This window comes from Myodes glareolus, chromosome 13 (assembly GCF_982192425.1).
Source record: "Myodes glareolus chromosome 13, mMyoGla1.1, whole genome shotgun sequence".
Classification (NCBI taxonomy): Eukaryota; Metazoa; Chordata; class Mammalia; order Rodentia; family Cricetidae; genus Myodes; species Myodes glareolus.
In genome coordinates this window covers 42,403,621-42,430,093 of record NC_142038.1, presented here as the reverse complement: position 1 = coordinate 42,430,093, position 26,473 = coordinate 42,403,621, and the positions used below count along the sequence as shown (strand labels likewise).

The following is a 26,473-nucleotide window of genomic DNA, read 5'->3' as shown; positions in this document are numbered from 1 at the left end:
CCCTGTAAACCCTGCTAGCCTCGAACTCAGAGATCCACCTGTCTCTGCCTCCCAAGTGCTGGGATTAAAGATGTGAGCCACCCCCGCCCAAAGACTTCATTTTAAGAGTTCCTCCCGTCTCACTGACCTGCAGGGTTCTCTGTACTTGAGGACACAAAGCTGTGATTTCAGGAGAGAGTTCTTCTGTGTGGAACAGTAAGGAGAGAATACAGGGGAGTCAGATACTGAGGCCACAGGTTTTCCTTGTGCGCAGTCTGATCTTTAAATAGGAAGAGGCGTTATATTGGCCATGCAGTTATAAGCCTATGCTTCTTTGTCAATGGGGATAGAGGTTTACTATGGTAGTTGTTCTGAACACAGATCTTTGGAGAAATTTTCTGTGGTCAATTCCATTCAGTCACATACAATGGCAAGAGCCGTCCTCAAATTTCACGGTGAAGCTCATAGAACAACATGGTAACTCCTCTAGGGGTGCTGGGGGAATTAGCGTGAGAGGTTCTGCAAAGTGATTTGAAGAAAGCCCATTGGATATAAATGCTAAATAACCCCATGTATTTCTGGGAAGAGGTGTAGAAACTGCAACGAAACTCTTCTCAAGATGAGCCGTCTGCTAACATTCACACTCATGCTTTGTGTTGACGAAGTTACTAGCAAAATTTCTAACCAAGCAAAGAGTCTTTCTTCCTCCCTCTGACAATGAAAATAATTTCCACAAAATCTAGAACACTTCGTGTTTTTGAAAGCGTTATCCAGAGCTTTCCTGAGTAGACACTCGTAAGTTTTTATTGATTTCACTGTAGAGTTCTACTTACGGGCTTTTAAATGCGCCTGAGGGTGCTACCACTAGGTGGCGCTCTATCACCGCAAGGACTGCTGGGCGCTGGCGGGGGACGGGAACGGGGGAGGGGTCGCTAATTTTGTAATTAGCCAACAGTGTAGATAACAGAGGTTTAATTTAAGTAATTTCCCTCTCATTATACTTTACACGAAATCATGACCTTTCAAAATAATGGAGGAGGGACAGGGACCTACTGTATTATTTTATCTTGCAGAAACCAAGTTCAATTTGATTTAATTCTCCCTTTGAAGGAGAGAAGGCCAGACTGCTGGCAGCTCTGCCTCACAGTGTGTGGCATTCCTAATGGGGTATGGCAGCGTTCCTTCTACCACTGTATCGCAGGAGCTGTCAGCGGTGACTTGAGATTTGTAGAAATGAAAGAACCGGGGTTCATCCTCATGACGGGGAGGTGCTTTCTAGTCCTTCCTCCTCTGGAGTCACTGCTTATTTAATTCTCAAATATAAAATAATAAAGTAAAATAAACGCTAAAGTGTTGCTGCTTCTCACGGTCCTTGAAAGTTGCCATAGTGGACTAAAGGACTTTCACTCTTTAAAAACAATTTATAATGATTTAAACTCTGGATGATTTCTAGAACCGTGGGCACCTAAGCCTTGAAGCAATATACTATATAAGAGTCAATTCTAGCAGAAGAGACCACTGACTTTCAATGTGATTTGAATTACTTTTGTGTGGACAGGGAATCGTTCCCCAGCCTTGCACAGATAACAATGTAAAGTGATATAGTATTCCAGCCTGCTAATCTATGGTGTGTTCATCATTCAAAACATTCCAAAGTGACGAGGAGGCTACAGGGAAGGAAATGAGTCCTTGGCCAGGATGTAGACTCCTGGATTATTAGTACCTCTTGTGATGAAGAGATGTTTCCGTCTGTATTTCTTTGCGAGTGCCTTTGCACCTGATCTTTATTAAGACTGTTTCCCTTTGAAAAGAAAGTCTGGGAAGTTACTGGGAAGCACAGAGGAGTTTTGACCTGGGAGAAGGGCAGAAGAGTCCCGTGTGCTGTCCGAGGTTCTTGGCTGTACCGGCATCCCTCTGGTGCGGCAGCACACTTGGGGGTACCCAGGGTGGGCTCTGTTTTCAACGAAAAGAGAGTAACATCTTCCAGAGAGGGAGCCAAATTCTCACGTGATTATTCAACGTTAGATTGTACTATATTTGTTTAGAGAACGTCTACGGGCAAAGTGGAGTTTTGGGACGTTGATGGGGTAAAAAGCAAATATTATGTAAAAATCAGAATGGAATATATTGCCACAAGGATGGAGGAAACCAGTCTGATTCCAATATTGGAGGGATTAGCATGCCTCCTCATCTATAAATAATAAAGTCTAGATAAGAATTCAATTAATGTACGAGTGAGGGAGTCAAGGTCATGACAAGAGAACTAACCTGGGCTCATGGGAGCTCACAGACTCTGGTCTGTTAGCTAGGGGGCCTACACATGAGTGACAGTTGTGTGCCTTGGTCTATTTGTGGGACTCCTAGGAGTGGGATCAGCGCTTGTTCCTAATGCTATGGTTGGTTTTGTGAATTTATCCCTCATATTGACTGGGGTGCCTGACCCAGCCTTAATTCGATGGGAGGAGCTTAGTTCTGCATCAACTTGATGTGCCATACTTTGTTGACACACAGGCATGGAAGGCCTGCCCCTTCCTGAACAGAAACAGAGGAGGAGCGGATGGGGGCGAGCATTGGGCAGGGAAAAAGAATTAAATTAAGTCGGGTTTTCCCCTCAATTTATTTATTTTGTTTTTTCAAATAGCTGCCAAGCTTTTAGGGCTTAAATACCTCTTAGATTTCTTCTAAAAGATGGAATTGTGTTTCTTTTGTCCTAGAGCGATCATAGAAGTTTGGGGACTAGGCGGTCCTCCCATCAGGAGGCGCTGTGACGTCCTGTGAGGAGGGGCAGGTGCATGCTGGTCCGAGAACCACCATTCTCACAGCTCCCTTCTGGACCTTGCTATTCTCAGGGAACTTGACGGCCCGAAATTATCACCTGCAGAAAATCTTTGCTTGTAGCTCGTATAAAGGAGGTGTAAAACCTACACCTCTTTTACACTGTACCCCATTCTCCCTTATGCTCGGTTGCCCTTCCTTATTCCTTTTCCCCTATTATTCATGAAACCATTTAATATACCATAAAACTTTGTTTACTTTTTTGTTACTTGTTTTTTTTCTTCTTCTCTCCAGTCTACTGGTGTCACTGTCCTTAGCTGACTAATAAATATAAATAAGTTTAGAGAAGTGCTTGGTACATGGAGTTCTTAGTAATACTTGCTGAATTAATCAATAATGGCATTTCAAACCTATTAATGTATGTTTTCTTATATAATATACAGAAATAAAATAGTAAAAAAAAACCCCAAACATAGGGTTCTTTCAAGTTTTGGAAATGCTTTGTGATTCACTCATTTTAAATTTAGTTAACGAATTCCTTTTGTTACTAATGTTGTTTAAACAAATCCTTACATATTTATGGTATAGAACAGTCTAGAGATTGTGCCTGATTCCATTCTCGCTTTTCCTAGTTCTCCATTTTTAATTCAAGGCTGCCATGTGTCTAGAGTTATACTTACTAAGTCCTTTTAGTTGCCTTCTATCTGTGTCTAGTATTAGTTCTGTGCAAGGATCGACAAGAATCTCCAGGAATTGAGCTGAAACTATAGCTTTTTTTTTTAAAGTGGGAAAAAGAAAGAAAGGAAGGAAGAAAGGAAGGAAGGAAGGAAGGAAGGAAGGAAGAAACCTAGGCAGAAGTACCATGTCTCTTAGTTCAGGGAACTGCAATCCTTACTAATAAGCCAGAGAGGGATGCTCCTAAAAGTTGACTGTTTCAAAGTAGAGTCCCTGGCTGTTGACAGTATCTTTATTGACTTGGTATATGAGTTTTTCACCGTGCATAGCAAGTTATCACAACTTAGTGGCTTAAAATGACGATGATTGACTTATCACAGTGAGGAGGCTAGGCTCAGGTGATTGCTTAGGACGGCTGGGATGGGGGGGGCAGTGGGGTGAGGAGTGCCATCAGGCATTTGCTCTGCCCTCTTTAGGCCTGGCTGAGGAAGATTCAGTGTCTAAGCTCACTTCACTTGTTAGAATTCTTGTCTCTGTGGTTGAGCAGCTGAGGACCCCAGTCAGCTGGCGGCTATTACTGGGTTCCAGAGCCCACATATAGCTCCCTGGCCTGTGGTCCTCTCCAGAATCAGTTCCTGGCATGGTTGTTGGTTTGGGAAGGTTAGAAAAAGAGTCTCCTGTGTTTGCTAAGGTGGCATCTTAAGTAACATAGCTATGGGTGTGGTATTCTGTCATAAAGCTCACCTGTGCACAAAGATCCTTGATGAGATGTCAACACAGGTAAGTGGAGGTTGTTAGGTCACACCCCATGGCTCACCAGCAGAAAATGAAACACCCATTATTTTCTGTAAAAACCCTATTCCCTGTTTGCTAAGTTATAATTTAAGAGCAACTCTCCTTTCTAGGTTGCATTTTCTCCTCAATGCCATGTTGGTCACTGAAAGGTCATTTGTGCTCTTGACATGACTTCAAAGAAGTCTTTGTATCTGGCTGAGACTTCCGGGCATAGGTGGCCTCAGCCTTCCTTCCCATCTGACACAGGTGGTTTGGTGTGGGACAATTGTCTATAGTCTATCAATTATGCTTTAAATAAATGCTGATTGGCCAGTATCCAGGCAGGAAGTATAGGTGGGACAACTAGACAGGAAGTAGAGGCTGGTCAATGAGAATAGGAGAGTTCTGGGAAGAGGGAAGCTCCCTCTGCAGTCCTGTCCAGCCACAGAAGAAGCAAGATGTTATTGCCCCACTGAAAAAGATACTGAGCTATGTGGCTAACATATACTAGAATAATGGGCGAATATAAGTTGAAAGAGTTAATAAAAAGCCTGAGCTAATGAGCCAATCAGTTTATAACTAATGTAGAACTCTATGTGACTTCTTTGGGACTTAACAATTGTGGGAACCAGACAGGACAGAAAACTCAGACAATAGTGGTTCTTCCTTATATCCTCTGCAGAGAAAATTCTGTACTTAGCAAAAATAAATGAAGACAGAGAGAGAGAGGTTCATGAGCTCCACCCCTAACTGAGGAGCAGTAGTTGATGGCTTGTGGGGCAGGGAGAGTCGGTTTGCTTAAGGCTGTGGTCCCTAGTAGGTTGACCACACTCCAGTGGCCTCATACCCAGAACTATATGGACAGCACAAACTGGAGTTGATGGATTACTAAATTAAACTGAAAAAAAATAACCCCACAAAGTTGTGGGGGCAGAGGGGTAGGGGTGTATATGAAGGAGTTAAGGAGAGAAGTTGGGCTTGACTATGATTAAAACATATGGGAAGAAATTCTTAAAGAATTAATACAGATACTTATTTTAAAGACTTGAGAATACATTGGAGTCTTTAAGGAATTTCTCTTTCTTTCTTGGAAAGTTAGTTGTACTTTCATGGCCCAATAAATTATGATATACTATGCATAGCAAAACATGTTTAGACCTCTCTAGATTACACAGTTCAGTGTAGACATTTTCTTTATCCGAATACAAAGCACACAGCTTTCAGGAACCCTACGGCTTGGCTTTGTTGTATAAAATAAATTGGGAGTGGACTTATTGCTCCTGTAGGGAATGAGATGATGTTCTCTTAGCCTGAAAGAACATTGCAGCAGCAGAAGGGTGTGGTAAGTAGAAAGATGGCCTCTCAGAGAGGGAAACAGAATCTCTAGTGAAAGACACTCATGGTTTTAAGTTGTCCATCTTTCTTTCACTGAAACACAATGGCATTAAATACTGGTAGTCGATACATTTTCAGCAGATTAATAGACACTACTATGTAGCATTAGATAAAGAGCCCAGAAGTTCATTCTTGCTTATATCTGTAACAATGGCTCCAATCTCTTGATAAACATTACTAATTATAAAAGTGAATTATGAAAGTTAAGAAAATAGCAAATACTGGAGTTTAATGTGCCATTTTGGAATTAGTATATGCTTTTTGTAATAAGAAAAATTTAAAGTTATTAGTAAAAAAGTTACCTATCAAAAGACAAGTGGGAGCTATTCAGAGAAAAGTAAAAAAAAAGTCATATTACTAAGTATTATGAGGTAGAATCTAATTGAGGAAGAACACTTGAATTATTTTCAGGACCCAGGAGACTCACAAATCCATGGAAACTGAGGAGTCTCATTTTGCTTTGGTGGAAAGAAAGAGAGCAATGCAAAGCTTTGTTCCTTCCCAGGGCGTGGATTTGCATTTGTTAAGGTGTCAGGAAAGCCTTACTTTTGGTCATCTTGCCCTCTTATGGCTTTTGCTGTGCTGTGGGTCAGCTCAATGACTTCTGAACCCAAGAGCCCACAGTATGGAGACACTCAGGAACACACAGAGCTCAGGATTCAACTATCCTGATGAGCGGACAGTGTTTAAGCACTCCCTGCCTATGCCCTAAGTGCCTTATAGGAAATGGCTTCTGTCTCCTATGGCCTCACAATTCGAGGTAAGGTCGCTCTTGCTCCTTCAGTTGTCCAAATACGAGGTGTCCCTGTACCTACGTGCCGAAGGACTTACGTGCACTTCGCTTTGTGAGCATGTTTGCTTTATTCTCTTATGTTCCGTAAGTTTGATATAGACATCATAGTTTGGGTCAGGTTTTCAAATGCTTCTTAAGGTAGAGATTTCCCGGTGCCCAGACTGAAATTACATCCGAAGGAGGCTTTGGGCTATTCATGGCAGGCAATTAGGGTTTGAGAAGAGACGGAATGATTACAGTTCCAGGGGTCGGGAACCACGTTGAGGCGGCATAGCGTACAGAACAGCCAGGCAGTCTACAGTAGCATTCGAAAACACAAGCCGTTATCAAAATCCCCAGGGAGGCATAGTAGGAGGAAACTTCCTTCCCTAACTTCCAGATTTTGTGTATTTGTATGTGGAACCTGAGGTTTTACATTTCTAACACATTTCCCAGGGGTGCCCATGTATCGTTTGAAGACCACATTTTGAGAAATACTGACATCCAGAACCAAACCACCCCCTGGGTTTGATTAGGAAATGTCTACTTGCCAGAGCAGGTCAAGGAAGCTGAAGGGAATGTCTACAGTGAGCGAGACATCAGGAGACTTGGTGTTTCAAGCAAGCCTGGAGTTGGCAGGGACTTCTATGTCCTAGTCAGTTTCAGCTGTCAGCTTGACATGGTCCAGCATCATCTGAGAGAGTCTCAACTGGGATTGTTGCCCAGATCAGACTGACCTGCGGCCGTGTCTATAAGGAACTTTCTTGATTGATGATTGATGTGAGAAGGTCCGGTCCACTGTGGGCAGCACAATTCCTAGACAGGCAGGCCTATACTATATTAAGAAATCTAGTAGGGGTCTGGAGAGATGGTTAAGAGCACTGAGGGCTCTTCCAGAGGTCCTGAGTTTTAACTCCCAGCAATCACATGGTGGCTCACAACCATCCATAACGAGATCTGGTGTCTTCTTCTGGTGAGCAGGCATACATGGAGGCTGCATACATAATAAATGAATGAATCTTTAAAAAAGAAAGGAAAGAAACATAGTTGAGTAAGGCAGAGAGCTCTCTAGGAGGCTGCACTCCTCCATGGCTTCTGCTTCAGTTGCTGCCCTACTTTTAATTGGTGACGGATGGTGGCCTGGAAGTATAAGCCAGTACAACTTTTCTCCCCAAGCTGTTTTTGTCATGGTGTTTATTACAGCAAAAGAAAGCAGCCTGTGACACTTGGGGACAATCCTTTCCTTTCCCCAAGGCACAGTGGCAGTAGCACAAGAGGGAAACAGTTCTCTTTGACTTGAACACAACTGTTAACTGTTCCACTCTGAACTGCTGGATCAGCAAGGTAGTTCCACAAAGCCAGAACTGCTTCCAGAGAGCTAAAGCCTTAGAACAAGTTTCCTCAAACAGCAGTGAGATAGATGTTCACCTCTTCTCATTTAGGGAATCTCCCAGAGAGTATAATTGTAAACCATCACTCCCTGTGTCCACTTCCAGAAACCATGGTGGTGCGGGAGAATTGTCTGTATTCTGCCAATCATGTTTTAAATAAACACTGATTGGCCAGGCAGGAGGTGTAGGTGGGAAAACCAGACAGGAAGTAGAAATGATGCAAGGAGAGCAGGAGAATTCTGGGGAGGAGGAAGCTGATTCCTCCCACTCCTGCCCAGAGCACCAAAGCAGCAGGATGGGAGCTGCCCCACTGAAAAAGGTACTGAGCCACATGGCTAACATAGATCAGAAAAAATGGGTTAATCAAGATGTGAGAGTTAGCCAATAAGAAGCCTGACCTAACGGGCCAATCAGCTTTATAACTTACAGAGATTTCAGTGTGATTTTTCTTTGGGACTAAACAGCTGGGGTGTGGGCAGGACAGAAATCTGAACAAGCAGGCCCCCTCATGTTACAGAATGGTGCCCAACATGGATAACTGCATCCACAGAAAGCCTGAGAAAGCTTGAGAAAGACTAGAGTAAAGCATTTCAGTTTTCACCCGTAGTAGGAAAAAAGCTGCACTGTTTTAAAATGCCGGCTTTCTGGGCCGTCCTGCCAGGGAAAACTCTGACTCTTTCAAGCAGGCGGTCCTGACTAGGGAAACAATGCTGCAGTTTGCTTTCTGGCAAGGACCTTGAAATGCCATAGGAGCTTTTGAGTGTTGTCTTCTCCATATTCCTTAGCAAATTAAAGACCCACATGGTCAGAAAGAGAGACATACACAGTAAAGAGAGATTCAAAGAAAAAAAAACTTCTAAATGGTTTAAAGTCCTTAGAAATAAAAAAAGAAAGAATGAGAATAGTTGGGTGTGGTGGTACACACCTTTAATCCCAGCACTGGGGAGGCAGAGACAGACGGATCTCTGGGAGTTCAAGAATAGCCTCGTCTACAGAAGGAGTTCCAGGACAAAGATATGCAGAGAACCTGTCTCAAAAAGCCAAAAGTTAAAAGTAAAAATAAAAGAAATAGAGATTAAAGTAAAGTCATGTAAAGATGGAAAATACACAGAGAATCTTGATACTGTATACTATTATGCTCTCTTTGAATTGTTTAAATGCTGAGGAAGGAGCAACAGCTGCTAAAAGATATTTACTTATAAATGCTGCAGAATTAACCCAAGATAGGTATTGGGTTAATACCCAATAGATATTGGGTATTAGATAGAACCTTGGCTTCAAAATTGAAGTCAAAAGGTATGTTACTTTGGAGAAGAGATTTTGCTTTTGTTTCCACAGAAAATGAGAGGCTCTGGATTTATTCTGAGTTAAGAAAAATCCAGTTTGACCAAGGGAGGCCACCTGAAAAATCTCTGACAGGAATAGATGGCCCAGATGTTTGAGTTCTTCATCCAGAACAGGTTCAAGACTGCTGCCTGAGATGATCAAGACTCACAGGATACTTCAGTTAGGACTTTATCATAACTCTAAACTTTCTTTAGGTGCCCATAAGATTATCAGCAGCCCCAACCAGCTGGAAGTAGTCTGGAATACTACGCCCACATTCCCAAAAATCTACTATGGATATTTTCCTTTGTTTTTTTTTTTTTTTTTTTTTTTAAGAAAAAAAAAAGAGGGGGAAGTGGTGCGGGAGAATTGTCTGTATTCTGTCAATCATGTTTTAAATAAACGCTGATTGGCCAGGCAGGAGGTGTAGGTAGGAAAACCAGACAGGAAGTAGAAATGATGCAAGGAGAACAGGAGAATTCTGGGGAGGAGGAAGCTGATTCCTCCTACTCCTGCCCAGATCACCGAAGCAGCAGGATGTGAGCTGCCCCACTGAAAAAGGTACTGAGCCACATGGCTAACATAGATCAGAAAAATGGGTTAATCAATGCTCAAAACTGGGTTATGAGCGTTAGCCAGTGAGAAGCCTGACCTACAGGGCCAATCAGCTTTATAACTTACAGAGATCTCAGTGTGATTTTTCTCTGGGACTAAACAGCTGGGGGGCAGGGTGGGAAAGAAACCCCCAAACAAGCAGGCTCCTCTCATGTTACACCATGGCAGAGGTACACATTACCCTGGTTTGACTATGTAGATGCTCTTTCTGGAGCATGAGGAGGAATGGGTGAGGGAACAATGATGAATGGAGGGTTTCCCTGTGTTGAAGTCGTGGGCCTTGCAGTGACATCTGCAGTGGCAGCAGCATTAGTGGTGGTGACAGCGAGTGTACTGGCAGAATTGCTCTGTACTTTCATCTCCTCTGTGACTTTGTCCAAAGGACCACTTCCTTGGCCACCTTCCCTGGCCATTCTTTTTTTCTTTTTCTTTTTTCTTTTTTAGTGTGAGAAGTCCTTCTACCCATGTTTTGCTTTTATTGGTTAATGAATAAAGCTGTTTTGGCCAGTGGCTTGACAGAATAGAGCTAGGCAGGAAAACTAAACTGAATACTGGGAAAAAGCAGGCAGAGTCAGTGAGAAGCCATGTCGCCACCGGGGACAGACTTTGCTGGTAGGCCAAGATCTGGAGGTGATGCACAGATTAATGAAGATAGTTTAGGATGTAAGAGTTATCCAGAAATACACTTAAGCTATTGACCAACTAGTATTACACATAATATAGTTTCTGGATGATTATTTCATGGTCTGGGCAGCCGGGAATGAACAAGCAGCCTCCCCCAACAGATTGGCATGCCAGTACAGGGCAAGAATGTCCACCTAAAGTCTAAGAAAGCTTTAAGAAAAAGGGGGGTTCTAGACCCACAAAAACATGTGCCAAGCACAGCTTCTTGGTAACAGTATTTTTCCAAATAGGCTCTGTTCACAAGGGAGGTGCAATAAAAACTGCACAGTTTCCTTAAAAAAAAGAAAAACCAATGGCTTCCTGGTTCTGCAGCACAAAGAACTCTGGTTCTTTCGGGGGGCTCCAACTATGGAGCATTTCAGTTGGGTTTGTGAGTAGAGTGCTAAAGCTTGCTTAATGGCAGCTGTGTGCCTGAAAATGGGGCTGTGAGCATGGCTCTCAGAGGCAGCGAACATGTGCCTCTGCCATGTTGGACTGGGCAGAGCCAACAGACGGAACCACGGAGTTGGCCCTAGCCACGCCCACATAGCATTACAAAAAAGCACTTCTGGTCAGAAAATAAATACAGATGCACAATAAAGACAGATTCAGATAAAAAAGACCTATAAATAGGTCATGGTATTGGATAAATGTACATAGGCTTGGGAGAAAGAAGAAAAAGAGTATAGAGAGTTATAAAAAGAAGTAAGTTTTTCAAAAAAAAAACCCAATATCTTTAATGAGACAGAGTACAGTCATAGATTAAAAATAGTACAGAAGAATAAGCCATGTAAACATGGAATATACACAGAGAGTCTGGATTATGTATATTATTGTGTTTTCTTTGAATTTTTGACTATGAAGAATCTAAGTACAGAGAGATATTTCATTGTATAGGCTGCTAAGCTAAACCAGCATGTATATTTTAAAGGTATCTTGACTTCAGAATAGGACTAAGGTTTTGTTGCTTTGGAAAAGAGGTTCTTTTTTTGTTTTACAGAAGATGAGAACCTGTGGATGAATTCCAGACTGATGTGGTTTGATGGACCAAGATCCTCTGAAAAGTCCCCATGAACACCCCCAAAAATTACTTTGCTCAACAAAAAGTAGGAAACAGCTTGGAGAGAACTATGCCCAAATTCCCAAATATTGTATATGAATTGTTTATATTTAAAGGGGGTTATGCTATAGAGTTTTGCATTGGTATGGTTCTTGGTCTATTGATACAAATTTTAGGTCAATTTTGTCATATGTATATTTCTGTTCTTGATTAAGGTATTGTGTTTGTGCAGTTCCTTTTAAAATGTAATGTTTAATTAAGAAACATAGGTTAATAGATAATCATCTCTAACAGTCAAGCTTGTAGTAATGTTAGTTAGATTTTCTAGCTGTACAGAGATATATTTCAGATGGATAGTTATTCTTCAAACATTTCAAAGACTACAGAATATGGCATTTAAAATGTTTTAAGAATTTAGGACTTTTTATGACAGTGAGATACATCTATCTGCTCCTGGCAACACCAACTACTTCAAGAGAATGATGGGCATTGAAGAGGCTCCTCATGGAGTTTGCTAGCCATTTGTGCAAGAAACTGCTCTTGTCTGGACTATTTGATGTTATGCTATATGAACTGGACATGTAGGACCCACAGAAAAAAGGCTGCTGAAGTTACCTGAAGAAGGCGAAACAGTCCTTCAGAATTCCTACTTCATAAAAAGACATTCTGCAGGACACAGAAAAAAAAGTGACTTACAAACTGCCTATATAGATGGAACTGTCTTTGAACTTTCCTGCTTTGCAGAAAAGTTTGGATACTATGGGCCTGTAGGCTGAAGATGGATGCCCCAACGGTACAGAAGAACTTTGTGTGACTGTCTGGGCAGCGAAATGTCTCTGTTCTAGAGTTTTGGAAGTTGCTTACAATGCACTTCCTATTTACTTAGGTAATGTTATATGCTTTTGGAGTCTTTGATGGGGTTTAAGAATAGATAGTTATAGTTGTCCTTAGTTATGATAAAAGATAAAATAGATATAAATATTGTAACTATAATTCTTGCTTGATAACTGTTTTATTATATGTAATTTTACTATGTTAAAGTTAAAACCTTCCTTTTTATTTAAACAGAAAATGGGAAATGGTGTGAGAAGTCCTTCTGTCTATGTTTTGCTTTCATCGGTTAATGAATATAGCTGCTTCAGCAGTGGCTTAGCAGAATAGAGCAAGGCAGGAAAACTAAACTGAATGCTGAGAGAAAGAAGGCAGAGTTGGTGAGAAGCCATTGTGCCACCAGGGACAGACTCCTGTGCTGGAGCTGCAAGCCATGACCTCATGGTGATGCACAGATTAATGGATTAATGGAGATGGGTTAATTTAAGATATAAGCGTTAGTCAGAAATACGCTTAAGTTATTGGCCAAACAGTATTACAAATAATATAATTTCTGAGTGATTATTCTGTGGTCTGGGAAGCTGGTTTCTCTGTAGCTTTAGAGCCTGTCCTGCTGTCCTAGAACTAACTCTTATAGACCAGGCTGGCTTTAAACTCACAGAGATTCGCCTGCCTCTGCCTCCCAAGTGCTGGGATAAAAGGCGTGCACCACCACCATCAGGCTCCCTGACCATTCTTATTTCACAGAGTGCTATTTGCTTCCCTGAATGCAGTCTTCCTTCCTCCTATACTTTGATTTTTTTCTGAAGCATGGCATCTGCTATGGTGTATAGTTTCCTTAGTTGGTTTTGTCTGACTTTCTTGTTAAATAACCAGCATAGGGAAAGAATTTATCTCATGTTCCTCCTGATGCCTAGCATAATACCTGATACAAAAGAACACTTGATAAGTATTTAGTGAATGACCCAACACTGTCAGCCTGCTATATTCATTGCCTTGCGAAATTTTGGACCATAAAATTCTGTTCCCATTCACACAAAGAAATTAACTTAATAATTTGATGTAGAAAAAATATCAAGTGAGGCTATTCTTTACTAAGCAAGTCATTGATGCAAATATTAAGAATATATGTATATTTTTCTTTTTTTATAACTATGAACTTTTGACAAATATTTTGTACCTTGAGAATATTTGGACAAATTTCACTGCTTTGTGAAATTTTGGGTCATGAAATTTTGCACCAGTTTAATATTTTAAAATATCCATTTCATATCCAATAGAAAAAATACACATTTGTCCCCAGGAAGCCTGGGTACACAGCACCCACATCATGAGGGGACTGTCGTGGCTGGAGTTTCTGCTGTGAGGGGACTGTCATGGCTAGAGTCTGACTTGATGTTTCTCTTCCTTCCTACTGTTGCCTGGGAGTTTTCTTTCTTTGAGTATATTGGAGTTTGGGTGGTTAGAGCAAAGGGCAAATGCTTGCCTCCTAGATAAAAATGTATTTCTTCCATCCTGAGCACATCCTCTGCGTGTAACGCCAGTTCTCTGACTGCATGGTGGTCAGTCCCCTGCAGCACAGCTTCAGCCTGCATGACTTCCATGCAGCCCATTTGACCTAGAGGATTCACAGTTACAGGCTGGAGGGTAGACTGGGCACTGCTGCCATTCTTCAGCCAGTCTCCTCCCTGGCACCGACTGCCCTTCACTCTCTGATGAAAACCACACGGAGGGAGAGCAGCACGGTCTCTCTGACTGGGGACCTGGTGTTGATCTTCTTACAGGTACTGCAGACTGACTCCAGCATGTGTAACTCAGCTTCTCTTGAGGAGAAAACCTCTGCCCTGGGTGGAAGTAGAAAAGACATAGAACTTACATGTTCTTCCAGTGTTTCTTTTTAAAAAGTTTCGTCTTTGAACATTTCATGCATGGATGCAATGTATCTTGATAATAGTCATCCATATTTCCTGCCTCCAGCTCCCTCCAGACCCCCTCATTGACTCTCCCTCAAACTTCATGCCTTCTTCCCCCCATTCCCTTCCCTCCTCCCTTCCTACCTCCCTCCCTTCCTTTCTCTCATTTAACCTATTGAGTCCAACTATGTCCCTATGTGTGTGGGTGTGATGTAAAGGAACAGCGGCATCAAACTGTTAGTATTCTTGTTGTGCTACTATTATGTAACTGTTTGTTGTGATAGTGATATCAAATGAACAGGAATCATATCGCTGGTTTTGTTGGATGATTTCTAAGTGTCCAGAATGTGAGCCTTAAGGGGAACGTGCTTCCTGTAATTTTCCAACCCACAGACCAAGTAAAGACTTAGCGTCCATTTCCTCCCGCAGTCGTATCTCTTCCCAGGCTTTTCTCTTTCACACCACACCTGACCATGAGGTGAGCAGACTGTACCACATACTGCTGACATAGTACCTTGTCTCTTGGCAGGTCCCAAATCAGCAGTGTCAACCGATCATGTCCCCAGAGTTTAAACTAAGTTAAATGGATTTTTTTTTCTCTTCATGAGTTCATGGGCCTAGGTATTTGTTGTTACAGTAATAAAAAAAGATAAAAGATAGTGAGATTTTTTTTAAGTTGTTGGAAAAAAGTTCCAAACTAAAAAAGCTCTATTTGTTAGTTTCTTCACACAAGGAAGTGTACTTCCATATTTAGGTATGATGGCTGATCTTGGTTGTCAACTTGACCCACTAGGGTAGAGGAAGCCACAATTGAGGCTTGCTTCTGTCTCATTTGCTTGTGGGCAGGTCTGTAGGGGCATTTTATTGGTTGCTAATTGATATAGGCAGTCATCCCCCGCAATACACATTGTAGGTGATGCTAGCCCAGGGCAGGTGGGTCTGGGCCACATAAGAAAAGTAGCTGGTTTAGTCAGTAGGCAGTGTAATGGTTTAAGTAAAATACTGCCGGTCCCTGAGTGGTAGCAGCGGGCAGCAGGCCATGAAACCATGCCACAGGTCCCTGAGTGGTGGCAGGTAGCAGGCAGCAGGTCCCAAGACCATGGCAAGCCACAAAGGCAGCCAGGTCCCAGGCAGGAAGTTGCATGACAGGTAAGACGGATAGGCATGCCATGCAGAGTGAAGTTGGATATTTATTTAATGGGTTATGGAAGGGGAAGGGGAGAAGGGGGAAGAGCAGAGAGAGAGAGGCAGAAAGAGGTGGGGAGGGGAGGAGAGGGGAGTAGGGAGAGACAGAAGCTACCTCTTAGAGAGAAAGAAAGGAAGGGACCTGGGCTGGAAGCTGAAGATCAGCTTGTCTCAATAGACAGGGGAGGGAGTAGGCATGGCTTGTCTCTTAAAGGAACAGGACAGACCATTGCAAACAGTGTTTCTGCTTCAAACTTCTGCTTTGACTTCCTGCCTTGGCTCTTCTAAATAATGAACTATAATGTGAAAGCCAAATAAACCCTTTCCTGCCCCACGTTGCATTATTTTTCCAGTGTTTTATCACAGCAATAGAAAAGCAAAGTAGGACACTGGCATTCCACCCATGTGAATTTCTTAAGAAAGAGAGCTCCTTGGAGTCCAGTCCTAGAGAGGGAGTAGAGTAACCACAATATGAACAAAGGAGTCAAGATCATGATGAGGAAGCCCACAGAAACAGTTGGCCTAAACTAGTGGGAGCTCACTGACTCTGGACTGATAGCTGGGGAACCTGCATAGGACCGAACTAGGCTCTCGGAATGTGGGTGACAGTTGTGTGGCTTGGGCAGTTTGTGGGGCCACTGACTATGGACCAGTATTTATCCCTAGCACATGAACTGGCTGTTTAGAGTTCATTCCATATGGAATGCTCAACCTAGATACAGGGCCTTGGTCCTGCCTCAAGTGACAGACTTTATTGACTCCCCATGGGAGGCCTTACTCTCTCAGAGGAGTGGATGGGGAGTGGGGTGGGGCAGCAGGAGGAGGGGCAGTAGAGGGAACTGGGATTAGGGAGCTCTTTTGTAAAGTGGATTTGACTTCTGGGCCCATTTGGGTCGATTTGTAGACTGTAGGCCCTTTTTAAAATGGGACTTCCTTTTGCATTTTGTTTAATATGTAATTGTTTTTATCTCTTTCTCCTTTCAGAGAAAGCAGAATTCTGCAACTAAGCTTCTTTTTTCAGTGGCAGAAAGAAACCACAATGTCATGTTTATTTGTTTGAGTCTCTTCTGTTTGTTCTTGGTAATGATTGCTAGGGAACCTCTTTCTTAATTCCCTCAGGGGAGCAGCCCCAAATTCCTGCGATTCCATCTTTCCCATAATTCTGCAGATTTCTTAGCAGACGATGACTATAAGTCGGGGAAATGTTGAGGGGAAACAGATAAATGAATGTGGGGTCTTTCTAGTGAGAGACTTCTGTGTGTACCGATATCGACACAAAACCATCACACATCATCCTGCACCTCTTTGGGTACATCTGTCTTCTGGACGAGGCATAATTAATCTGTAAATGGCAGTGGCCATGCTTGGCAGAGAGGTAGCAGTTAATTACACTTGCCTTCTGTCTGCCTTAAATGACCCTTTGACCAGTGAAATTGGAAAACACTTGGCAACTGATTTTCAGCCATTCTGATCACCGAGTGAGTCATTGCTTTACCTGATGTCCTGGCTTCCGGTCAGGTAGGTTAGCCACCACGAGTGTGGGACAGCTGTCACAAATTGACGGCTCCTGTTTTCCAGCCATCTGCACAGAAAGACCTTTTGCGTCCAAGCCTCACCTTATGTTGGGTTTCTAATGAAACAGACCAGATGATCTCACTTTTGGATAGACCTTGATGATGCTCTCCAGCAGTGAATAGGTGTGTGCAGACTCTTGGGGAGCTTCCGTCTAGCTTTGCTGCTGCGGTGGTTTCCAGGCACTTATGTAGATTCCCTGGTGACTGCACCAGTGAATTCTAAGTTGCATTTCACAGTGGCCTTCTGTCTTTGCTTGAGTTGACGAGGTTTTCTGCCATTTTCAGTGAGTGTGCTTCTAACAGAGAAAAGCCTGACTTTTGTGGCATGGGGAATCCACTTCCTCCTGGAATTCTGCAGCTCCACTCCCATTCCATACCTACCAATTATAATGCTTTCTCTGGTGTTTTGGACATCAGTCTTTTCATGTTTGTGGCTCTCTGTGACTGAGGCTGTGAATGGTTATGAAAGACTCGCCTGTCTTTGTTTACTTTTGTTACTTGGTGGCCTCTTTGTTACTGGCCATGTCAATTTGGGGACACTGAGGCAAGTTCAGCCTTGCACTTTTCCCGTTTCACCCCAGAGTGGTAGGGGTGATGTTTCCGCAGGATATTCATTCCTGGGCATCGGTATAGAATCTCAGCTTCAGGCTTCTGCACCACACATCTTCCACCGACTCATCCACCTGCACTGCCGAGTCTGTCTCTCCACGGACAGAGAATCCCACCCTTGGTTGCAGGCTCCACAGATTCGTCAGTGTGTCTCATGCTCTCCCTTTTGTCGATGCGTGTTTCCAGGAGGGGCAGGCACCTCTCTGGCAAAGACCACTGACCCTGTCTCAGGATAGGCAGCACAGTGTGGCTGGGTGCTGGTTGGTGGTTAACTTGGATGTTTGCTTGTGGAGATCTTACCTAGGCTTAATTTTTTGAGTGTGTGTGTTGTATATCCATGTGGAGTTTAGAAGTCAACCTCGCTTCCTAGTAGAGACTTAAATCAGTACTGGGCACAAGTGCAACAGATTTGTCTTGTCTCAGAGGAAAAATCTGTCCTTGAAGCCACCTGCCAGGGGAAAACATCTATTTACGATCTCATGTGTGTGCATGGCAGGGCGTGCATATGCTTTCCCATTATGCACACACAGACAGATCATCCAGCGTTACGTAATATTCCATCTGCCAATCAGGGTAAAATGCTATCTCATGCCTGTCTCTGGCTAGCAGCTCCTCCACATAAATTCATAAAGTGGCCCCATCCCTGAAGCACTCAGGAAGTCTGAGAAACATGTTTTCTGAAGCCCACTCTCATTCTGCGGACAATACTCTAGGTCTTGTCTAATTCACTGTTTGAGATGCAAAGAATTTGGACACAGTGGTCGTTTGAATGATAATGATCCCCCCACCCCGCCCCCATGGGCTCATATGTTTGAATGTCGGAGTCCCAGTTGGTGGTTATTCAGAAAGGATTAGGAGAGGTGTGGCCTTCTTATTGGAGTTGTGTTGTAGTTTGAATGTGCTTAATCTCACAGTTTCATAAGCAGTGACTCTATTAGGAGGTGTGGCTTTGTTGAAGTGGGTGTGACCTTATTGGAGGAAGCATGTAACTGTGTGGGTGGACTTTGGGGTTTCCAATGATCAGAATACTGATCACTGTCTCAGCTGACTTCCTGTTGCCTGCAAGATATAACATTCTTGGCTCCAGCACCACATCTGTCTGCATGCCATTATGATTCTCATCATGATGATAATGGGCTGAACCTCTGAACTGTAAGCAAGCCACCCCAATTAAATGCCTACTTTATAGCTTAGTTTACAAGAGTTGCTATGGTCATGGTGTCTCTTCACAGCAATAAAAATCCTAACTAAGACAAGGTGGTCTGTCACTGGAGGTGTGTTTGAGGTTTCAAAAGCCCACATCGGACCCAGTTTCTCTCTCTCTCTCTCTCTCTCTCTCTCTCTCTCTCTCTCTCTGCCTACAGCTCTAGTCCTGTGCCTGCCGTGTTCCCTGGCTAGACTAACTCTGGAACTGTAAGCACGTCCCTAATTCTTTTCTAAGTTGCCTTCATCGTGGTGTTTTGTCACAGGAATTAGAACTAAGACAGACATCACATCATGGGACACCCTAGACATCCTCCAGTGATGTAAGCACACATGACCTTGAATATGGCCTTTCTCCTTTCCCAGTAGCTTGTAATTTCTAGGACTCTTACAAGAATACCCACGTAAAGGAAAAGGCATCTTTTAACTACATCAGTAAGCTTCACTACCCCTGGTTTTACCATATCAGATTATAATCCAGTTCAAGGAACCTCCAGAAATAACCTATAATTGCCCTTATTGAGAAAGAGAAAAGAGATTGGGTGGGGGGGGGGCTTGACCCTTAAAAATTCTCTGAGCAACAAAATTCCAGAAGCATCCAAAATCTTGCATGAAGATACTGCTATACAGCTAAGGCACTAAACCCAAGTGCAACTCATTCTACCTTTTTACCCCCCTCTGAGACAGGGTTTCTCTGTAGCTTTGGAGCCTACCCTGGAACTAGTTCTATATAGACCAGGCAGGCCTCGAACTCACAGAGATTCACCTGCCTCTGCCTCCCGAGTGCTGGGATTAAAGACGTGAGTGCTGGGATTAAAGGCGTTTGCCACCACCGCCTGGCCTAGTAAGGCTCTCTTGATAAACTGGTATCTACATTCCTGGGTGTGTCAGCATTTCCCTGTGTACCTTTCTTTCTATTGATCCCCATACATAACTCTGTGTTGAAAAATAGTTTCTTAAAAAAGAAAAACTAGTTCCAATTCTGCTTCATATTGGCTCATCATGGAATTCTTTTCTGTATAGTCAAGAATGACAGTTTCCCTTGGATAGAGTCTCTGAGCAGAGCTCAGGCCGCTGCAGGTAGCAGCAAAACAAAATTTTTTGTTTTGAAGTAGAACAGATATATAAGTAGAACATCATACACACACACACACACACACACACACACACACATATACATACATACATACGTGCTCCTCAATCTGATTTGCTGAGTGGGTGCAGTTCACAGGGAATTAACTCTTCTCCCTATATTTATACATCCATCACAAATCACTTTGACAAAAAAGCAAACAACTAGGAGATCCTTTCAGATTTGGCAGTCTGGAAGTTTGAGGTTACAGAGACACTACTGACAACTAACTGCAAATGCAGATGAATTCAATGGAACAAGATCCTGGAGGAATTAGTTCTTAACAACACACAACAGCTAAACCTATTTTCATTATGCTAGGTTTCAAACCCAGGACAAATGGCTGAGGTGCTTATTTAGCAAGTTAAAGAGGACCCTGGCTGCCAGGCTCTCCCACATGTGTGTAATAAACCATCTCCCGCACCACACCTAGGAGCATTCACGTCCTTTCCTTTCTGTTTCTTTCTTCTTCTTTTTTCTTTCATTCATTTGGTGCTGAAACCCAGGCCCTGCCATGCTCCTTTTTCTTTTTCTTCCTTTTCATTCACCCTAGTGATGCTTGAACATAACCACAATTAAGAACTATTGATATTTTAGCCTAAAAGCTCATGGAAAAACCTTAGCGTTCCTTCCAGAGAGCCACATGTTAAATTGAGAAAGAGGGTTTCTAGTTTGGAAACAAATGCATAACTCTTGCATGGTCTCCAAGGTATTTCTAAAAGCCATACATTTGAAATGGCAGCAGCAGTAGTAGCAATAGCAAAAACAACATACCCTAGAGTTCAATTTCTAGTTCCAGAGATACAAGGAACTAAAAATAGGAAGAGTGGGTTGCCTGTGTGTGTGGTGTGGGGCTGGAGCCTCAAAAAGCTGGAGCAAAGGTCTGGAGCATCATGCCTCTGTTACTGTTATTCCAGGCAATTGCCAGTTTGGATCGATTGTAGATGAATTTGCAGTGTGACCAACTATTAATTCCCTGTGAAGCTGCAGGCCATGAGACTCCGGATGATACATGCATGGAATTGTGAATTTCCTGGAGCTACAGGGAAGGGCTGCAGGGTACCTTGAGCAGTTCTTTCTGGCTCCCCTCCTCTTTGCACAGTTTCCCCCAAGGGGGTTGCAAAACATGGATGCATTAAAAGAGACGTTATAGTAAAGATGTTATAGGAAAGTGGAAGTTGTCTTCCCCTGCAGACACAAGTTTACAGCTTACAGAAGTCCGGGTCACTGACTAGGAAACCAAATAACTGGAGATAAATGAATGGACAAGAGTCAAGAGGCTTCACATAAATGGAATCTCCTCTCATTGCTTCTTCCATGCTGGGGACATTAGGATGTGAACAGAAGCAAATCATAGGCTGGGTTGCCAGGTAACCAGGCTATCCACAGACTTCCACTTTTGTTTTATTTTATTTTGGTTCAGGAAAGTTGTCTCATTTTTGTTGTGGTTGCAAGAAAGTCATTTTGTTTTGTTGCTGTTGTGGTTGTGTGTGTGTGTGTGTGTGTGTGTGTGTGTGTGTGTGTGCGTGCACGCTAATTGAGAAAGAACCCTCCACCTCACCTTCCACCCCCACCTCTCTTTATCTGTTTGGATAAAATGGTCTAAAGAACACAATTGTTTCTAAGAGCTTAAACAGTATTTAAGCTCTTAGAAATCAATGGGAACCTCTGGATGAAAATCCGAGGGTGGTAATTAAAGGGCAGCCTTCTGCATGGGGAATTTAGGCAGCCAGAGGCGAAAACCCCATTGCTTGAGCTAATTAATCCTATAGCTCCAGTCTATCAGGGTCTTCTGCCCCCTGCCAGGTATTTAAGAGTCCTTAGAAAACCTTGGGCTTAGAGGTTCCCTCCAATCTTCCAGTGCCCTCCAAAAGTTTGTTGGCCAACCATCCGTTTCGGAAAGGAAAAGCAGATTTTAAAAAAGTGAATCATTAGAAAAAGAAAGAGAAGAAGAGGGAAAAGAAAAAGAACTAAATAGGATTTTATATTTCTTCCACCACCACCTACCCACCCACATATAAGGATTTAAAGCTTAAAGGCAGGTTGAATAGTCTCAACTAATTGAAAAACACCAAACCGGCCTTGGGTATCCCATGGAGTGAAGTATGGAGGGAAGGCAGAGTATGTCTGCAGCCTCCGTGTGTTTTTTGCTGTTGTCTATGCCTTTAGATGGTACAATTGGTGTCCTGAGTTTTTGTTATGTACAGCCTAAGTAAGCACCCATCTGTTGGTGTACCTGACAGGATGTCCTTAGTGCAAACAGAGGTAGTTTAAGGATTATCAATGGCATGTGATTATTTTTCCTCTAAAGCAGGAACTAGACTGGACAAGATTACAGAGCTCAGCAGTTCTGGTTGCTGAGTGAGATCAATGGCAGAGATCCTTGGTTCATCTTTCACCCTGGATTGAGAGGAAGTTTGCATCTTGAAAGCATGAGCAATTTTCCCAAATGTGGTGAAGGCTAACATCAAATGAGCCTTGGTCTAGCTGACAATAGCTATTAGCATCTTGAATAATTAACCTTGGATGTACCGATGAGCTGAATTCTATCTGGAAAAAAATCTCGACATTCAGAAGGTTCAACTGAAATGCGCATTATGACAGAATCATAGAAACAGGCGCTTAGAAGCTATTTTGGCAAGAAAGTATTGGCTCCTCACCTGGACCCACAAGGTACATAAAAGTAGAACGAGAACCTGATATTACTGCCTCCATTTTGTGTCTCTCTTCTTCAGTTTGGCTGAGGAAACAGAGAAGTCATTGTTCTTAACTCTTCCTTTTCAGTCATCTTGGAGTCTTAGGACAGCCAACCCCCCAGAATACATCAGACTTTAGACCAGTGGTTCTTAACCTTCCTAATGCTGAGACCCTTTAATACAGTTCCTCATGTGTGGTAACCTCCATAGCTATTATTTTGCTAGTGTTATGAATCGTAATGTAAACATCTGTCTGCTCTGATGGTCTTAGCTGACCCCTATGAAAGGATCCTTTAACACCCAGAGGGATGTGACCCACAGGTTGAGAACCACTGCCCTCGAGGAAGCCCGTTATCTGTGAGGACAAAGCTGCTCCATGGAATAAAGATGATCTAGGAACTGGATTGATCCCTGTCAGAACACGGTCTAGGAATGGAGCTGTGTGAGGAGCATTCTGAGTGCTTATGAGAACACCCCAAGAGAACAAGACAAGAGTCTTGTGACCTCAGCTCCTTCCAAACACATGCTTGCTCTTGGAATGTGTTTCCCTGCACCTCCCAGGTGTAGCAGGTTGGAGTGGGGTTGCTTCAGATTATCCATTGAGGCTTGCTGTTGTCATTCAGCATAAACAATAACTGTGGTTAGATAATTAGACTGTTTAAGGCAACAGTTACAAGCTTTGGCTGCCCCATCAGACTAGGCTCTGTTTGTCCCAATCTACCAATTAAAGGTAGAAGTGGTGCTAAAAATAACAAGTGAGGAGATTCATTTGAAGTGGTCACGCTGGGTTGAAGAATAGAGAGGCCCGGTCCTTCTGGGATCTTGTTCTGAACGCCTCTCAACTTCTCATGCCTTGTGATCTCTCTTTGGGGAATTCAGATGAGATGCACAAAGCCCAGTGCAGAAGAGAGTGTGTTGGAGAATAGAGAGAGTGTACGCTCGGGAGCAAGAATGGGGAATCAGAGCAATGCGCCATTCTCAGGAGGTGTGAGTGAATGACGGTCATCCTATAGTTTAGGCAGAGTTCCTATGATTTCCAAAGCCTCTGCAACACACAGCTTTTGCTAAGTAGCATTTTTTTTTGTCTGCAAGATTGACAGGCCCATTTGGATTGATTCTTGCTGTGGGAGACAATGATATGTTGTTACACCCCACCCCTTCCCAAGGCCTTCAGCTAGATAGAAATCTTGTAAGGTTCAGCTAGCTAGCTATTAATAACCTTTTCAACCTGCTAAATGTCTAACTAGTTACCTAACACAATGACCCAAAGTCCATCTTCAGGGTATATGAGATTTAGATTTAGATTTAAATAGAGACAGACAAGAGTTTGTTTACATAATTAAATAGTTCTGGTCTAAGTCGTGTTTGATTAATCACTGCCTTAGCTGTAGTCCTATAAGGTAGTTTGAAGAAATCCTTATTATTTGAGGAGACAAAGTAGTTCTCAGGAGGTGATTACCATTAAATTTCAAATCTAGTACAAACAGCTGAGGTGCCTATTTAACGGAACACGTCAGACCTGGCTGCCAGGTTCTCTCAGTATCCCTCAGTCCCCAGCTTTACAGGATATGGCTGGCATATTCCATCATCGACCGTGAACTCTCCAGCTCAGGGACTGGGCTGCCCTTCCACCAGAGGCTCTTCCCTATGTAATCCAGACATTTTTACTTGGTAGTTTTGTAACTTTGGCCTTCTGGCTGCTGCACCTGGTACCCATCCCCCACCTGACACTCATCTCTCAGCAATGCCCAGCTGAGCTTGGTTATGTCCGCTCCAGACCGTCCCAGGTGTCCCCGCCTCTGGCTATGCTCTCCCACACATCTGTAATAAGCTTTCTCCTCCACCACACCTAGGGACAGTTATGTCCTTTTCTTTCCTTTTTTATTTCTTTTGTCCTCCAATTACCTCTGTTTCAGGGTGAGGCCTGAGCATTATGGTTGCCCTCATCTTGGGAGTATTCCTTTTTTTGCAAGGTTTTGTTCTTGGAATCTACAGTGACTGGAGGCTCACGTTAACGACTTCTTTCTCTTTGCCTTCAGCCTTGCAGGGAGGTAATTGAGACAATATAGTTTTCACAGGCACTCCTTGACTGACTAACATGCTTATAGTTACTTCCTGTTGCTATGATAAAACATCACGGCCAAAGCAACTCGGAAGGAAACAGTTTATTTTATGCTACAAATTGTAGATCAGCATTGGGAGAAGCAGAGGCAGGAACTTAAGGCAGTGGCTGAGTCGCTGGGGTCCTTGACATGGCTGAGACCCTGTCAGTACACACCCACCCAGGGACTTCACTTCTCTCCTTCAAAAGTTCTCTCCACTCTCTCAAGTAAATAGCACCATCATGGGCATAGGCCAAAACTTAGGACTTGGACTGTAATGTTTCCTGACTTTCTCGCCTTGTCTGTTGCAGTCCACATCTTTCTTCTCTCTACTGCTGTCTCTCAATTCACTTCTGGCCCTTTAGCCTTCCTGGGTGGGGCTTCTTAAATCATAAGTCAGATCACTGCCTGCCTTGCTTGGAGCATTCTTATCCATACATCATCAAGGACTAAAGCCCAGTGTGCCTGACACGGTGTAGAAGGCCTCACGCGCCTTTGCTCTTTTCTATCTCTGAGATTTCATTCTCTTGTTGTCTTTCTCACGCCCTCCTTCAGTACAGAAATGCTTGGTTTCCTTGACTCGAGATTGCCACACCCATTCCGGTATCTGTGCCTTTGCACTAATCCTTCCTTTCCTAAAGAAGCCCACCCATCATTTTTTCCACCTGCCATTTAAAAAAAAATGATTGCTCCCTTCTCAATCTGTTGTCAATTAAAATATAGGCATAGGTGTTAACAGAACTGCTCTTATTTATCTGAAATTCTAATTTTTAAAAAAGACGTTAAGTTTTTATTGTTACATTTTATCGTGTGTGTGTGTGTGTGTGTGTGTGTGTGTGTGTCTTACCCTGCATGTATGGAGGTCAGAGGACAACCACTGTGTTTCTTCTTCAGGCATGTGAGTTCCAGAGATCCAGCTCAGCTTGCCGGTCTTGGTGTCAGTTACCTTTGTCCACTGAGCCATCTCACCAGTCCCGAGGTCTTTTCTTGCTATTTTATATTTATAATTTATATGAAGAAAAAGGATACCTTAATTTTATCTTAAAATTTAGCTCTCTGTTTCAATACTGTCTTATTTAGTGATACCACTTTCTGTACTGATTTGAAATAACAGCCAGTACCTTGACCACCTGTGTTAACATTTCCCATCAAAAAAAAAAATTGTTAAATGGATCTAAAAATCCAGGCCCAGGAGGACATGGTAGTGCATATCTTTGATCCCAGCTCTCCAGAGGCAGAGGCAGGTAGATAATCTGCTCTGTATAGTATGTTCCAGGTCAGCCATGGCTACATAATGACACTCTGTCAAAAACAAACAAAGAATGCGGACTCCCAGCACACCAAGAAACCTTTGTGGACTGTGCCTGCTAATCCCACCAAATGAGAATAAAGATCATTGACCTAGGTATTTTTTGATCGAATTAAGCAAGTTTTATTTTCTGTGCACAGCAAAGCCAGTCAGTCTGGTGTCTGCCTTTCCCTAAAATGGGCTTCAAGAGAACAGCTTTCAGTTAACTCCTCAGGACTCTTTTATAAGGAAAACAAACAAACAAACCAACTACGGCTTTTAAGAAGGAATTTTGGTAACAGGAATTTAGTAAAGGAAATACAGAAGCTGTGGCGAGCCTACAAGTATTGTACAACAAAAGTACAGCTGACAAACCATGAGACAAATTTACAAAATATATAATTTTGTGAAGAACGCATTTTGCAGAGCTGTGGGGACACTTGCCTTTTTGATCAGTCACTGGCAATTCTGTAAAAATCTTGTGAACTCATGGCATTTCTCTCTTCTATAGTACC

The 26,473-nt window shown here is 42.9% G+C and overlaps 1 long non-coding RNA gene across 1 annotated transcript; it reads right to left on the bottom strand.

Annotated features, from left to right (window-relative positions):
• Positions 1–13,512: 13,512 nt before the first annotated feature.
• On the bottom strand, positions 13,513–25,674 carry LOC125390157 (uncharacterized). The gene is made up of 3 exons (XR_007228678.3): positions 25,518–25,674; positions 22,533–22,612; positions 13,513–14,100 (listed from the first exon to the last, which is right to left on the bottom strand). It is a non-coding gene; the product is annotated as an uncharacterized LOC125390157 (long non-coding RNA).
• Between the last annotated feature and the right edge of the window lie 799 nt (positions 25,675–26,473).